This window comes from Thalassophryne amazonica, chromosome 4 (assembly GCF_902500255.1).
Source record: "Thalassophryne amazonica chromosome 4, fThaAma1.1, whole genome shotgun sequence".
NCBI lineage: Eukaryota > Metazoa > Chordata > Actinopteri > Batrachoidiformes > Batrachoididae > Thalassophryne > Thalassophryne amazonica.
Window position 1 is genome coordinate 122,753,209 of NC_047106.1, and position 16,108 is coordinate 122,769,316.

The window sequence follows — 16,108 nt, forward strand, 5'->3', positions numbered from 1 at the left end:
ATGTTTGTTGAAATGTTCATGGTGGAGTATAGAGTCTCACATTGTTACCTTTATCTTTCAGTTATATTTGTCAAGCTCTTCTATATTTCTCACCACCATAACTTTTGCTTCTTCTGGTGTACCATTCAGTTTGATGAGAATCCTACAATTTGTTACCCACGTTTGCTGAATTCTTTGCTGTTTCTTTAGGTTTCTTGCTTTCTTGGCTATATCGGCATTCTTTTTGGTTAAGTGATCATTCATGAATACATTTGTTCCTTTTAGTTTAAATCTTTGCTTCAAAAGTGCCCTTTTGTTTCTTCTGTTGGCAAATCTTACGATGACGGTTGGCCTCTCTCCGGTTTGTCTCAGAGTGTGACACGCCTCAATGTGCTCCAGGTCCAACTCTATCCCTCTACTCTGGAGGTAGGATGCCACCTGTTGCTCCACAGAGAGCGTCTCCTGCTCACTGGGCTCCTCACCACCACCAACAACCGCACGCGCGTACGAGCGCGGCTTAATTTGGATTCCTGAGATGACCACATCGTTCATACGAGAATGTTGCTCCAGTTCCTCCACTCGCTGCTCCAGCTCTGTGATGCGCCGGTTTTTCTCCTCATTCTGGAGGCGCAGCTGTTTAACCTCCTCCAAAAGTTCCAAGAGCTGTGTCTGCTGCGTTTTGACAGCAGACACATCCTCAGCCAGAGAGTCAAGTGACTCTTTCAGGTCTCCGTAGTTCAATTTGGACGGCATCTTGTTAATAACTCCAACCTTACTTCAAGACAATTCCTCTTGTATTTCCTCACAGGTTTGGCATCCTGCTCAGTCCTGTCTCTGCCGGGGTTTTTATGGCTGTTAGTGCGCTTCAGTCACTTTTCCCAGCCGGTATTAACTTTGGACACTTGACTTGGCTAACTAGCGTGTAGCCCCATTAGCTCGCAGTTAACCTCGGCTCCACTCCTTCCTCCTTCCTCCGGGCTTCTTCTCAAACTGCCTCTACAAAGAAGCTGCGACTCTGCTTAGAAACTGGTCCTCTGCTTAGAAGACTGGTCCCATCTGTGTTGCATGGCATCGACCAACTTCTGGCACCAAACAAAATGCAAATCGAAGCCGCCTTCACGCTAAATGCTGGTAACATGGAAGCAAACGTAGTACTACACACTCCTGAACAGGAGTGTGTAATTATAGGACAATTCACGGACGAATATACAAGAAATGCTGTTGGCGCACAGGACAGGAGGGTCGCCAACACAAATACAAGTCCCTTCTCTGGATGGAGCTGCACCTTAAACAGAGAGAAAAAAACAGAATCAGGCATCAGAAAGACAAAAAATAGTCTATAATTTGCCAGCATTAAACAAGAAGAAAAACAGAAGAAATACTATTACTACTACTACTTTGATAGTTGACTTTGGCAAGAGGAAAGCACAACACCTACCAGTCAGTAGACAATGTGGGCACTGAGGTGGTCTCCACATACAAGTACCTCGGCGTCCACATTGACAATAGATTGGACTGGTCGGTGCAGGTAAATGCAGCATATAAAAGGGGACAAAGCAGATTGTTCTTCCTCAGAAGACTGAAATCTGTTGATGTTTATAGCGATATGCTTTTCCTTTTTTATCAATCTGTTGTGGTCAGCGCTCTATTTGCTGTTGTGTGTTGGGGGAACAGCTTGTCTGTTAGGGACAGTAACAGACTGGACAAATTTGTCAGGAAGTGCGTGTCAGTGATGGGGAGGGAGGCAGCCTCTGTGGGTGAACTGGTGGAGTGTAGGTTGAGGTGTATTATGAATTCTGTTATTAACAACAAATCTCATCCTCTACACGACAGTGTGGTTGCTCAGAAACGCAACCGCAGTGACAGATTCGTCTCCATGAGATGCAGGACTGAGAGGTATAGAAGATCATTTGTCCCGGCCGCCATGAGATTGTTTAACACTTCTTGTTAATGTAGTTTTACTTCCATGTGTTTTTATATTTGTCTTATTTATTGGTATTTTATTGTATGGATGAATTGTGTATGTATGTTTTCAGGCAGATGAATTTCCCCTTACAGGGGATGAAGACAGTATCTATCTATCTATCTATCTATCTATCTATCTATCTATCTATCTATCTATCTATCTATCTATCTATCTATCTATCTATCTATCTATCTATCTATCTATCTATCTATCTATCTATCTATCTATCTATCTATCTATCTATCTATCTATCTATCTATCTATCTATCTATCTATCTATCTATCTATCTATCTATCTATCTATCTATCTATCTATCTATCTATCTATCTATCTATCTATCTATCTATCTATCTATCTATCTATCTATCTATCTATCTATCTATCTATCTATCTATCTATCTATCTATCTATCTATCTATCTATCTATCTACCTACCTACCTACCTACCTACCTACCTACCTACCTACCTACCTACCTACCTACCTACCTACCTACCTACCTACCTACCTACCTACCTACCTACCTACCTACCTACCAAGGTGATCGCCGGCAACTAGCCCTAAACTTCAGTAAAAGACCCAGAATTTAGGTAAAGTTGAGGCCGCGGCCCACTGCAATTACTAATAAAATGAATTAAAAGAGTAAAAAGTGTAAAACAAAACTGTACCAGTATGCTAGCCATATGAAAGGGGAAATAAGTGCAACTTAAGTTTGGACTTGAAAGTCTCCACAGAATCTGTCTGTTTTATTGACGCAGGGAGATCATTCCACAGAACAGGGGCACGATAAGAGAAAGCTCTGTGACCCACAGACGTCTTATTCACCTTAGGGACACAAAGTAGTGCTGCACTCTAAGAACGTAAAGCCCGGGCCGGTACGTAAGGTTTAATTAGGTCAGCTAGGTAGTGAGGTGCCAGTCCATGAATAAGTTTATAGGTTAGTAGCATAACCTTAATCTTACACTTCCTTTTGAAAAATTGGAGTGCAAATGTGATATGTGGTGCCTAGTTTCCACTGTTGTGCTGAGCAAATTTGCTATTTCCACTTTTGCAGTCCATGAGTACCATCCACAGAACAATGTGGGCCTGGTATGTTGCTTTTATACTGCTTAAAGCTACTAATTTAACTTTAAGGGCAAGATGTAAATTAATCAAACACTCCCTTAATGTGGCTTCTATGCTTTGTGTACTAATGTGGGTACGCATGAACTTTAACCAGAAGATTTTACGCGATCACTGCACGTGTGTTGATAATGTTGATTTGGCTCATTCCGTTATTCATCATGTGATTTGTCTCATTACCTGTTCAGTATCTGTGTGGACTTGGTATTGGGCAGGTTTGTGAGGTCCAGCAACTAAGGCACCTTTGTCAATCAGGAAAGGGTCTTTGACCTTGATGATGCTGTGACATTTGTGGAACCAATGGATTATAGAGCTGTGATTGTATTAGATCAACACTACAATCCAGGCTTTCAATGACTTCCTGGACTCATCTATCAGATATGTACCTGGTTGTGGTGAAATTTTGAATTTGTTAAAATCTCACCAGTGACATGTCTCTGGGACCTCAACCTGATAGATGTTTGGAAAGAGCTTTGGGACTACTGAGGTTGGTGGACATTAATATTTTCCAATGCGAATACCTTTGCAAGAAAACAAAAGTCTAAGTCCTCAAGCTCCTGCTACTTGAATGAATGAATGAATGAATGAATGAATGAATGAATGAATGAATGAAAACTGTTTATTTCGAACATTTGATACAACAACAATTACAAGATAGATCAGTAAAGACAACAACAAAAAAGTTCCTACTGTGTACCCAACATGTCCGAAAAGGGGTAGGGTGAAGCATCAGCTTATTTATCCCTACCCCTTCTTCCCCACAACCAGTAATACCCTTTGCCACATATACACATAAATTCCTACACACCTAAACCGATATCAATATATATATATATACATATATATACACATACACATACATATACACATCAACATACATACACATATACATATATACACATATATATACACAAACATAAATATACACCTACACATACCTACTTACATGCAAAATACTATATATTTACAAGCCGAAGCAAAAAACAAAAACACCCTAACCCTCATTACCCTTCCTCCTCCCTATACCCAGAAAAAACCATATTTTTGTACCGCTGTTTGAACTGGTTCATGCTTGGACATTGCTTGAGCCCCACTCCCAATCTACTTCAAATATTACTCTGTGGTTTTGATACCTGCACACTAACCAGTGACCTGCATGTCTGTCTTACTAGTTATAAGACATTATATGATGTTTGTTGATTGTATGTCAGTCTGCATGATGTTAGTAGAGGGCACTTACTCATAAATGTTACTAATTTTGGATTTACATAAATTTTAAATGCCAGAGCGCTGGTCATTAGAGAGGTTACTGTTCAAATTAGAGTCAGATGATGTCAGTAAAAATGTTCTAGTGTTCTGGTTTTCCCTTGACCTGAAGCATGGTGGAAAGTATGAGTCACAGCAACAGTTGTGTATCATAATTACAGCTGAGAACCAATATTTAGCCAAACAAACCAGTTTTCATTAAAACAAACAATAAAGATTCCAAAAAAGCAGTGGAACTGAAACTAGAATCAGCTTCCTTTGGTATTACATCAAACACCATAAGAATATAAAACTAATTTCCACTGAGAGCTGAATTTACACTCCACAGTGTTAACCATTACACAATGGAACAACTATACCAGTTGAAAGAAATCACAACTCAAGCAGAGAGAAAATGCATGTTTCTGAGTTATGGTATGCTCCCAGGCTTAGCATCCATCTCCTGGACAGGCAGTCACTTTTTGAATTTTAATCTTTTTTTTATCTATTTGTTTATTTTGAATCTGGGTTATAATTAAACATTTTTTCTTGAATGACTTTAGTTTTATAATCATGAGTGACTGAAGGAACATATGGTTCAGTGCTACTGTGGGAAACATTCACTTCAGTGTTTTAAAATCATCTGGACCTGAAGGAAATTTTCATAGTTTTGTTTTTGTTTGTTTGTTGTCCAAATTTGATTCTGAATGTTGTTTTGGACATTTCTGGGAAAACATTTCATGAGGACAAAGAATTTTGATCATTTTAGTTTGGAAATGCTACACACCCTGCAGTTGAGAACTTAAGATTTAAACTTTGCAAAAACAATGTCGGTCCTTCGAAATTAAGAATTACAGTTCAATAAATATGTAAACATATATCCCCCCACCCCCCCCCCCCCCCCGAAAGTCAACATGGCTTTTCACTATTAAATATTCATGAACGCTATTACTTGTATTCTCAAACCTGATTTACTGATGCCATCCTTTCTCTGGCCAACCATGTAATTTTGTTCTGTCTGCAAACCAGGGGCCATGACAGTTTGCAACCTTCCAGCTGCTGCTTGTACACCAGCTACAAAATGGAATTTATAAAGAATGCATTGATCTTTTTGCACGTTATTTTGAATGTGAAAAAAAGTGTTCCATCTGTATTAGAAGACTTGCAAGAAAACAAAAATCTGTTTTCAACAAAAAGGAAACATTCAAGTCAGAGCCTGTTAATTGTTTTTGTCTAAAACACCTGGCTACGACAGATAGCTTGGTGGTTGCCAGGGTTTCCATGATGCTGTTGGCTGTTCACGATATACGAGACGTGGGCTCAAAGCAGATCCTCAGGGGAATGCTGTTACTCTGTACAGATGGTTGGCTACTTTCCACCCTGGGACTATTACCAAAACAAGTAAGGCTGTGAGTGTGCACAATCTGCTTGAGGGTGCGCATGAGCCATTAATCTAGTCACTTGATGAGATTACAATGCTTATTTTAAAGAGACCCCTCCAGAAAGTTGTAATTGATTGGATTGCTATTCAAAGCAGTGATGGTAACATCAAGCATGAAGGCCAAGCTCTGTCAGATTTTTGGCACTTCATGACCCAGCCTGATGTACGTCTTGGTGCGCCGTCATGCCAGCAGGTGTCCACCCCTGAGCCAGCCTGCAGAGTCCCAGAGACCACATTGTTTCCAGCTCTCAGGAATGCTTTTCAAGACAAATTAAGCATTCAGTCTCTTACATCTTCCATTGCTTTTTGTCTTTTCTTCTACCCTAATAATCTATCTTTATTTCTGTCTCTGCTGCCAAAGTAACTGCTCTCTGTTTCCTACTCCCCTCCTGCAGCATCGCTGATGCTGCTGTTGCTGATAGTTGTGTGACACAGGCTCCAGACAAGCCAGAGTCCCCCACAAGGAAAGTAGAGGCACCTGACCCCAGTCTGTCCCCCACAGAACCCTGTCCTCCTGGATCCTCTATTCTGTTACCTGCATGTAACGGTGGCTTACAAGTGACATACTTGAGCACACCATTATGAATGCTGCATTATCCCCGTGATAACTTAGCAGGCATTTTCATCAGCATTGACATCTGTGGGTACATCCACATTAAACCAGGTAACAGGGAAAACACCTATGGCAGGTAAAAGCCATAGATATCTTCACCAGACATTAAAGACAACAGCTACAATCTAATTCTTCTAACAAAGCTGTGGGTCACTGATGTTATCCAATGAAGACACCAGTCAAGTAGATCGTCTTGTACTGAATAATGCTCGATGTTGTAGTACATTAAACTCCAAACGGTGTATCAATACTCCAACCTGTGTATCAATACATACGTAATAGTGTGATTACTACTGGTGTCGCCAACCAAACGTTCCCCCGTTAAAATTGGTACCCCCTGCCTTCACTGTGCATGCTTCATTTTGGAGCATCAGCAGCATCCTTTCTGAGCGTTAGCCATTGTTAAGTCTGATACAGGAGTGCACTGAATGGCGACCGTATGACAGTTGGATGCTATTTACGCTTACACTGCCATCCAGTAGATGCTGGTGTTCTATGCGTTTTGGGTCAAAATGTCATACGGCTGCCATTCGGTGCACTGTATCAGTCAGACATAAACAGAATTTTCAGTCTGCATATGTTTTTTTTAACAAATAAAAAGAATTACATACAATACAAATTTATTTGAGCTAGATAGCTTCAGCCTTGACCTTTATCATTCAGCTACATTTTGTTTTTTTCTCAGTATATTCATGATGTGTTTTCTTTTAAAAAAATATTATTTTTTAATCTATTCATTCTTTTATTTTCTGTTACTGAGTGAGTGTGCTGACTGAAATAAATAAATTCAATCAAATCAAATCAGATTTATTTGTAAAAACCAACACACTCATTACAGTAACTTTTTTACAAACAACCAGTGATGAGGGGGCTCAATTTCCCATAATCCCTTTCAGCATCTGTGAGTTTTAATGCTCAGACATTTAGAATTAGTGCATTACTTTAAAACTAAAAGTTATTTCTGATATTTTCACTAAAAATTACATTTAACATTAATATCAATAAACCATCCAGAATTAGTTTGGCTTTTAAATCAAACCATAAGTCAAACCTGCTTTTCTGTTTATGCCTTTGGTCCATGCCAGGGGCTCTGTATACTCTGAATGAAAATTACTTTTTTTTTTTTTTGTAGCAGCCAGGCAGCCAGGTCCCTTCTGCTGGTGTTGCGTTGAGCTCAGCTCCACACAGCTGCCTGACTGCTGCAAGACACAACAGAGAGGAACTAACGTGATTTTAGGCTTGACAAACATTTTTGACTGTTTGGCTTTACTTACTATGCCAGCAAAAAAAAAAGTTAGCAAAGCTACATTTAGTGGAAGCTAATTTATCCGCTGATGGTTTTTGAAGTTAGGTGAAGGCTAATCCACTAACAAAAAAGTTAGCTTTGCTAATTAGTGGTTAGCAGATTAGCAGAACTGTGACCACCACTATAGGTAGCCAAGAAAAAGTGTGTTTTAATTTAGATTCATAAATGCGAATAAAACTCAACTGCCTAATCTCAGCTGGCAGTTTGTTCCACAGCCACGGTGCACACAATGCAACTTATCAACCACTATCTGATTTCTTCCTACCCTTTGGAATACATAACAAAATCAAATCAGAAATGTAGGACAGTGCACAACCATGTAAAATCATATAAGTCAACAATAAAACCTTAAAATGTGCCCTCAGTATGAACAGACAGCCAATGAAGAGATGCTCACACTGGGATTATGTGATCAAACATTCATGTTCGAGTCAATACTTGAGCAGTTGCATTCTAGATTATCTGGTGACCTCTAATGCTTTTAAATGGCAAACCGTTAAACAAAGCATGACAATGATTAATTCTAGATGACACAAAAGCATGGATCAATACCTCTGCTTCAGCCAACGACAAAGTTGGTCTGATCTTTGCAATATTTTGCAAATGATAATGTTCTACTCTTGTCAACTATTTGATATGGTATGTGCGTCAAATGAGAGACTCATTTAAAATGACCCAAGATTCCTGACAGTCTTACTATGATGAATAATGCAATCACCCAGTGAAACAGTAAATTGGTCAAACAAGTTTCTTCATTTTGTTGGCCCAATGAACAAACATCATTATATCTCCTTCACACTAGTGCATGAATGAGCCTGAATAACAAATGAATGAGGATTCCAGCCACATTCAGGGAAATATGAGCTGCATTCGAATTCCTCGTACAGCAGTCGTGACATTCGTGCAGCCAGAGCACCTGCACTGTACGCTTGTGATGAAAAACAATCGAATGGCGGTCGAAGTGCAGCCGTACAGCAATCTGACTGTTATATTCATCCTGCAATTCAAAGTACTCAGAGAGCGTTCAAGGAGCTATTTGAATTGATCGAGCATGTGGAATCCTAGCCGAATGTCCTGACTGTGCCTACACGCACCTCCCCATCAGACTGGAGCACAAATGAGTGTGAACATCACACAAATGGACATTTGAAATACATTTTGGCAAATCTGAGCTGCATTAAAATCCTTGGACAGCATTGTTGAGTGCAATCCACACAGCTGGGCACATTTGCCCGGCCAGCTCAAATGTAGAGCACATGCACACCACTGTTGAGCTGCATTCAAAGTGGAAACAAGGCCACCGGTGATCTCACGGCCTCTTGCGCCCCTCCTGTACCTTTCAATACAGCCACAATAACAGCTGATCGATGCCCCGCACATGCATCAGGCTGGGCCATCCCCACACCCCGTAGTGTGTGTGTGTGGTCAGAACAGCTGATCGGAGAGTGTGTATGTGCATAACACCTGATCAAAGCTCTGTGCATGCATCAGGATGGATAATCTGATCACCCACTGCCCGTGAGTGTGTGCACATATCTTATCACTTTACTGCTCGTGCGTGAACCTGTCTGGTCCTTTGATGATGCCCAGAGAGAGAGAGGGAGAGAGAGAGAGAGGGATTGCATGCAACTGGGGGGACAACCCACCCATGAACTGACATGTAATCAGTTCATGGGGTGGATGTCATTCGACCACAGTGTGGACCACAGTGCTTGCTCTGCCACGCCAATCCTCTAAACATCTGGTTTTGGGAGAGAGAGAGAGGGAGCGTGTGCAGTGGGGTTAATCCAACCCATGAACTGACATGTAATCAGTGCATAGATTGGATGCCATTCGACATCCAGCAGTGAAACACAGAAGGACATCAAATGTGTGGACCACAGCACCTGACCTGGATTCGGGAGCTACTGCACTCTGAATGTGCATGAATCATTGAGGCAGCTTCAACACACATTCTGGGTATTGTATGTCATTCATACATGGCTCGAATTTTGGCTGTTTTCCAATTTGGGCTGATTCGTGCTTCATTTGTTCTAAGTGTGACGGGGCCCTTAAGGATCTCAGTTGACATCCAACAACTCACAGCAACTAAAAAGGCCTCAATTGTGCTCATAGTAACAGTATTAGCCCTGTCTTCAGCAAACACAGGCAAATACAACTGCAAATTATCAGCATAGCAGTGAACATTCAGCGCAAAGCCACAACTAAGCTTCCCCAATGGAGCTACATACAGTGAGTAAACTGCCGGTTCTTGATACTTTTTTAATGATTTTGACATTGTTAAAACAAACGAGAGATATCAAAATCTGGGTTTGGTTCGTGGCCAGGTTTTGCACAAGACACTTCACCTACATTATCTCTGTCCACCTACCTTTAAATTGGTATCAGCTCTGGCTTGGGAGGTTACCTGGGTTCGGCTGGCATTCTGACCCTTTTGTAGCATCAAGCACTATTGGGCCCAGGGCCAATGTAGGACTTACATCTTCCTTGTCTTCTTTCAAACAAATGTGCATCACAAACATAAAAATCATGCAATCATATAAAGTGAACAATAACAAGATAAAACTAATATAGGTGAAAGTCCTAACTCAGCTGTAAATGAGTTACAATCTTAATGCCGGATGTGGCCAGCATTGACTACCCAGGCTGAGTTGTAGACTCTCATCTGCTTTCCCACGATGGAATCCTGGGATAAGCATTGACACCAACAGGAGACAGGGCCAAAACCGGATTTACATCTTCCTCTTCTTCAAAATTAAATGTCATTCTAAATAAAAACCTATCATGTTTACAGTCAAATATAATAAACAATAAACAAGGTAAAAACATAATAATTGTCTTATTTTTTGTTGAGCAAAGGGGCTGCTGGATTCTAGAATAAGGTACAAGGTGTCATTTGTCTTTGATGTTACACTTTAGTTTATGTTACTGTTAATTTAGTAACTCTGGACTATTTAATTGTATTTTGTTTGGCTAATTAGCTGTGTCAAAGATCATTGTTAAATCCATTTGTACACTTTAATTACTTACAAGACTGTAATCTAGGACTGTTGCTTTAATCTTTAATTTGTAAGTAGTTGTTTGTCTTTGACTTTTGGCAAAATTGCTGTTAATCAGCATGTTTTTGTTTTATTTACTCCTAAACTATCAGAATATATTGTAGATCTAATTATCCACTTTAGTTGTACTGCAGTTTATTGCTTTTGGACAATCATGTTGGGAATACACCATGATAATCAGCCACACCAAAAAGTTGGCAGTGATCCCCAGCAGAGCATTAACACTGCTACATAAACTATGAACACGTTAATAAGGTATGAGATGGGCACTGGGGTTTTCAGGTTTATCCTCTTTGGGGACAGTGTCTAGAAAAGCCTTCTTTTCACATTTGAAAATTAAGAGATCAGTGTGGATGAAAGCCCAAAGGAGAGACAAAGGCCTACTTTGATGTTCTGAGTTAGAGTAGATGTACCCACACAATACTTGCTATTAAGAATTTTACTTGGATACAGCCCAACAAATAGAGATATTTGGAGTCAACTCCAGAATAGATTCACAAACTTCAAAGATCTCTGTTTGATGCACTCTACTTAAACCTTATTAAGCCCCATCAAGCAATTGCAACAAGATTCTGAAGTATTTGATAAATAATGTTGAATGAAAAAGAAGCTCGATTAAAAACAGTGCCAAGATAAATCAAAGTTAATTAAAATTCCAAAGATATCGGCTTCATTTTGAATTTGGGAGATTTGGGGAGCTTGGACAGAATATCTTTCATCATTTTTATAATTCTGAAAAGTACACATATCATACTGTTAATGTTTATGCTCACAGAGGCTTTGTATTTTACAGTCATGGCACAGATAAAGTCGTTGTTAACAGACCACATTGTGCATTTGCTCCCCTTGCCCTGGTTTCTTTCCCCTCAGTTTGTGTGCATGATTGTCGTCGAACATGCATGACCGTTCATGTCATCATTGCTGTGTAACTGTTGTTATTGTACTACTGGTAGCCCAGCATGGTGTTGTCATCACCTATGATTCAAATCTAGAATTGTCCTGATGAATATTTGTGTCTGTTTTGCTGTGACATGTTCAATGTCTTATGAAGAAGATGCCGATATACAGTAGTGTTCAGAATAATAGTATTGCTATGTGACTAAAACGATTAATCCAGATTTTGAGTATATTTCTTATTGTTACATGGGAAACAAGGTACCAGTAGATTCAGTAGATTCTCACAAATCCAACAAGACCAAGCATCCATGATATGCACACTCTTAAGGCTATGAAATTGAAATTGGGCTATTAGTAAAAAAAAAAGTAGAAATGGGGGTGTTCACAATAATAGTAGTGTGACATTCAGTCAGTGAGTTCATCAATTTTGTGGAACAAACAGGTGTGAATCAGGTGTCCCCTATTTAAGGATGAAGCCAGCACCTGTTGAACATGCTTTTCTCTTTGAAAGCCTGAGGAAAATGGGATGTTCAAGACATTGTTCAGAAGAACAGCGTAGTTTGATTAAAAGGTTGATTGGAAAGGGGAAAACTTATACGCAGGTGCAAAAAATTATAGGCTGTTCATCTACAATGATCTCCAATGCAAGAGAATGGAAAACAACCATCAAAATGGATAGAAGAATAACCAGAATGGCAAAGGCTCACCCATTGATCAGCTCCAGGATGATCAAAGACAGTCTGGAGTTACCTGTAAGTGCTGTGACAGTTAGAAGACACCTGTGTGAAGCTAATTTATTTGCAAGGATCCCCCGCAAAGTCGCTCTGTTAAATAAAAGACGTGCAGAAGAGGTTACAATTTGCCAAAGAACACATCAACTGGCCTAAAGAGAAATGCAGGGATATTTTGTGGACTGATGAGAATAAAATTGTTCTTTTTGGGTCCAAGGGCCGCAGACAGTTTGTGAGATGACCCCCAAACTCTGAATTCAAGCCACAATTCACAGTGAAGACAGTGACGCTTGGTGGTGCAAGCATCATGATATGGGCAGGTTTCTCCTACTATGGTGTTGGGCCTATATATTGCATACCAGGTATCATGGATCAGTTTGGATATGTCAAAATATTTGAAGAGGTCATGTTGCCTTATGCTGAAGAGGACATGCCCTTGAAATGGGTGTTTCAACAAGGCAATGACCGAAGCACACTAGTAAACCAGCAAAATCTTGGTTCCAAACCAACAAAATTAATGCCTCGAAGATGTGAAGAAATCATGAAAAACTGTGGCTATACAATTAAATAATAGTTTATTGATTAACTAGATTGCTAAAAAAAAGCAGTTTGAACATAATAGTTTTGAGTTTGTAGCATCAACAGCAGATGCTACTATTATTGTGAACACCCCCTTTTCTTTTTTTACTAATAGCCCAATGTCATAGCCTTAAGAGTGTGCATATCATGAATGCTTGGTCTTGTTGGATTTGTGAGAATCTACTGAATCTACTGGTTGTTTCCCATGTAACAATAAGAAATATACTCAAAACCTGGATTAATCTTTTTAGTCACATAGCACTACTATTATTCTGAACACTACTGTAATTGGTGAATTTTTGGTTTACATTTTCAGAAACACTGCAAGGGATTCATAGTTTGATGTGAGGGTAAAGGAGAGACATTTAGGCAGACTTTAATTCTGCATGTTGATGAGCCGCTAATCAACCCTGCACTTTTGATAACATGCCTGACTGCACCGCTAGTCACGCCTGTGTTTGCCCTCACAAAGCAGCACATGATGTGACTCAAAATTGGGCAATCCTTATAAATCACTGGCCCTTTAGATGTTGCACTGGCACAATAGTCAGCTGATTATCAAAATAGATGGGCACTGTCAAAATCAATGTTCTCAGACTTGTATGTCTTTAGCCGGTGTGTGATGTATGACCTCCACAATGCCGAAAAGCGCCGACAATCATGGCGCCGTTCCCCTGCAAAATGGATTCACCCCTTACTGCTCTTGACATATAGCTGGTGCACATTCTCACTGGTATAAATCACTTTGGTGCCAACTTGCTGGTCATACTCACCACAGTATCTGAGAAGAAATCTCATGCAGAATGTAAAATGATTTTGAGCTATGAGTGAAAATGTTTTCATGTGGATGCTGCTTGTCGACAGGGACATTGCACAATGTATCTGAAGCATTGCTACAAATTCTTACACCATAGGGGCCACAATGCCACTGGAATTGGATTTACAAGACTAAGATGTAGTACCACTGTGGTTTGTGAGAATATGACATTACTTATCAACTCTGCAATGCAGTCTATGAAATGGAAACAATGTGCATTTACAAAGATGACTTATTTTGTCAGTCACAGAAGTTAGTTGTTCTTATGTAATCATTTGACTTATAAAGTGGTCACTCGTGCTATTTCCCCCACCATTGCTTGGTGGAGACCTTTAAATGTGATGAATGGTAATTTATGCTTCTTGTCTGTGTTATCTTGCAGAATATTATTGTACTGGGTATGAAATATGACTCATTCACTGTTGTTTCTGCTTTAAAATGGTGTTTGGTTTCTCTGGAGAGCAGAGGTTCTCAAACTGTAAATTACTTGAGGGCTTATACCCAGGTTCTGTCCTCCCTCAAGGACCAAATGAGCATTCATACAGTCTAAAACAACATTCAGTGGTGCAACATGCAGTCTTTCAGGTATATATGACGTCTTAGTGTGCTCTAATATTAAATGCATGACAGCTGTTCTGCTCATGTAGATTAGCCATATTTTCCCTGAGGTTGTAGGCAGTGGATTCTGAGAATAGCAGAGATGTGAACATCACTCATCACTTGTTTATGAATTAAAACATCTTTTTTAAATCACATAAAAACATGGCTACAAACTATGTTTTGAATTCTCAACACTTTATACATTGCTAACCACATTGCTCACGTGAATTTTTGACAATCATCTTGCCATGTTCGTTAAGAAGCAATTGGCCAAAATACTGCATTTATTCAAACAAAATTAAAGCCTTCAGACTTTTAGGTTATGCCACTTACTCACGAGCTTCAATGAAATTTTGTTCCATTTTCTGCCAGCAGAAATATTTACAACATTGATCTATTCCAGGGATGGGCAACGTGTTCCAAAAAGGGCCAACAGGGTGCAGGTTTTCTTTGCAGCCACTGACTCCACTAGGTGATTTCAATGATTAATATCACTTTGAGCAGATGGAATCAGTTAATCAGTGAAATCACCTGGTGGAGTCAGTGGCTGCAAAGAAAACCTGCACCTTCTTGGCCCTTTCTGGAACACATTGCCCACCCTGATCTATTAATTTACTATGCCACTGATTTCAGCGTGATTAAATGTCACGGAAGAGCTGGAGCCTCTCCCAGTGGTCATTAGTCAAGGGTGGGGTGCACCCTGGATAGCCCTGCGGTCTATCACAGGCACATGCTAACTCACAGCTACTTTCAATTTAGAGTTTCCAATTCACTAAACCTGTATGTAAATAGGGAGAACATTCAAACTCCACACAGAAAAGGGTGGGAACCAGGTGGGAAGCCATCCAAGGATCTTCTTGTGGAGAGGCAACAGTGCTACCCACTAAATTGATATGCTGCCTGTGTTTTACAGCAACTTAATTAATGGCCCATTCACACATAACACAACTAAGGCCAAATGGCACATGAAGGAGGATTCAAATTGGAGCCGCCTCGAATGCCTTGTACAGCAGTCACCACATCCATTCAGACACAGCACATGCACTCTACATTTGCGTTTCACTCTTGCTGGAAACTCATTCGAACACCGGGTAAGATGAGGTTACAGTGCCATCTGATCACGCTTGCAACATTCGCACGGCATGTTGAACGCAGAACATACACAACATCGTGCACTGGCCGAGGGTCTGCACGAAATCATCAGCTACATCGAACCCTGGCCAAATGGCACGATTGAGGCAGCCTTCACACCAGCGGCCAAATGATGGTGAATGGTGGGTGAGTGCCCATTCAACCAACTCTCAGATGGAGTCCAGGTTCCACCCACAAACATCCAACAACATTCGCAGGGCTCTTAGAAAAGGTGAGGCCATTCGCACAGTCAGCACAAAAGTAGAGAGCATATGACCACTTTCGAGCTGGCTGTGTGAATGGCTTCACATTTTTTAAGTGCTCCACGAGTGTGCCATGTCCCCCTGAGCAACACAATTGCTGTGCGACTGTACGGTGAGTCCCCGCCGCCCGAGCAACACAAATGGTGTGCGAATGTGCCCCCCAGTAACATGAATGGTGTGTGTGTGTGTGTGTGTGTGTGTGTGTGTGTGTGTGTGTGTGTGTGTGTGTGTGTGTGTGTGTGTGTGTGTGTGTGTGTATGTGTGTGTGTGTGTGTGTGTGTATGTGTGTGTGTGTGTGCCATTCCCCCCTACACCACAATCCAACATTGTTGAGGTGTGACTGAGGTGGGAAAGTTTTG

The 16,108-nt window shown here is 40.5% G+C and overlaps 1 protein-coding gene across 1 annotated transcript in view; it reads left to right on the top strand.

The window, feature by feature from the left end:
• The window catches only part of nectin1b (nectin cell adhesion molecule 1b), a 1,042,283-nt gene that overhangs the window by 696,524 nt on the left and 329,651 nt on the right, over nt 1–16,108 (top strand).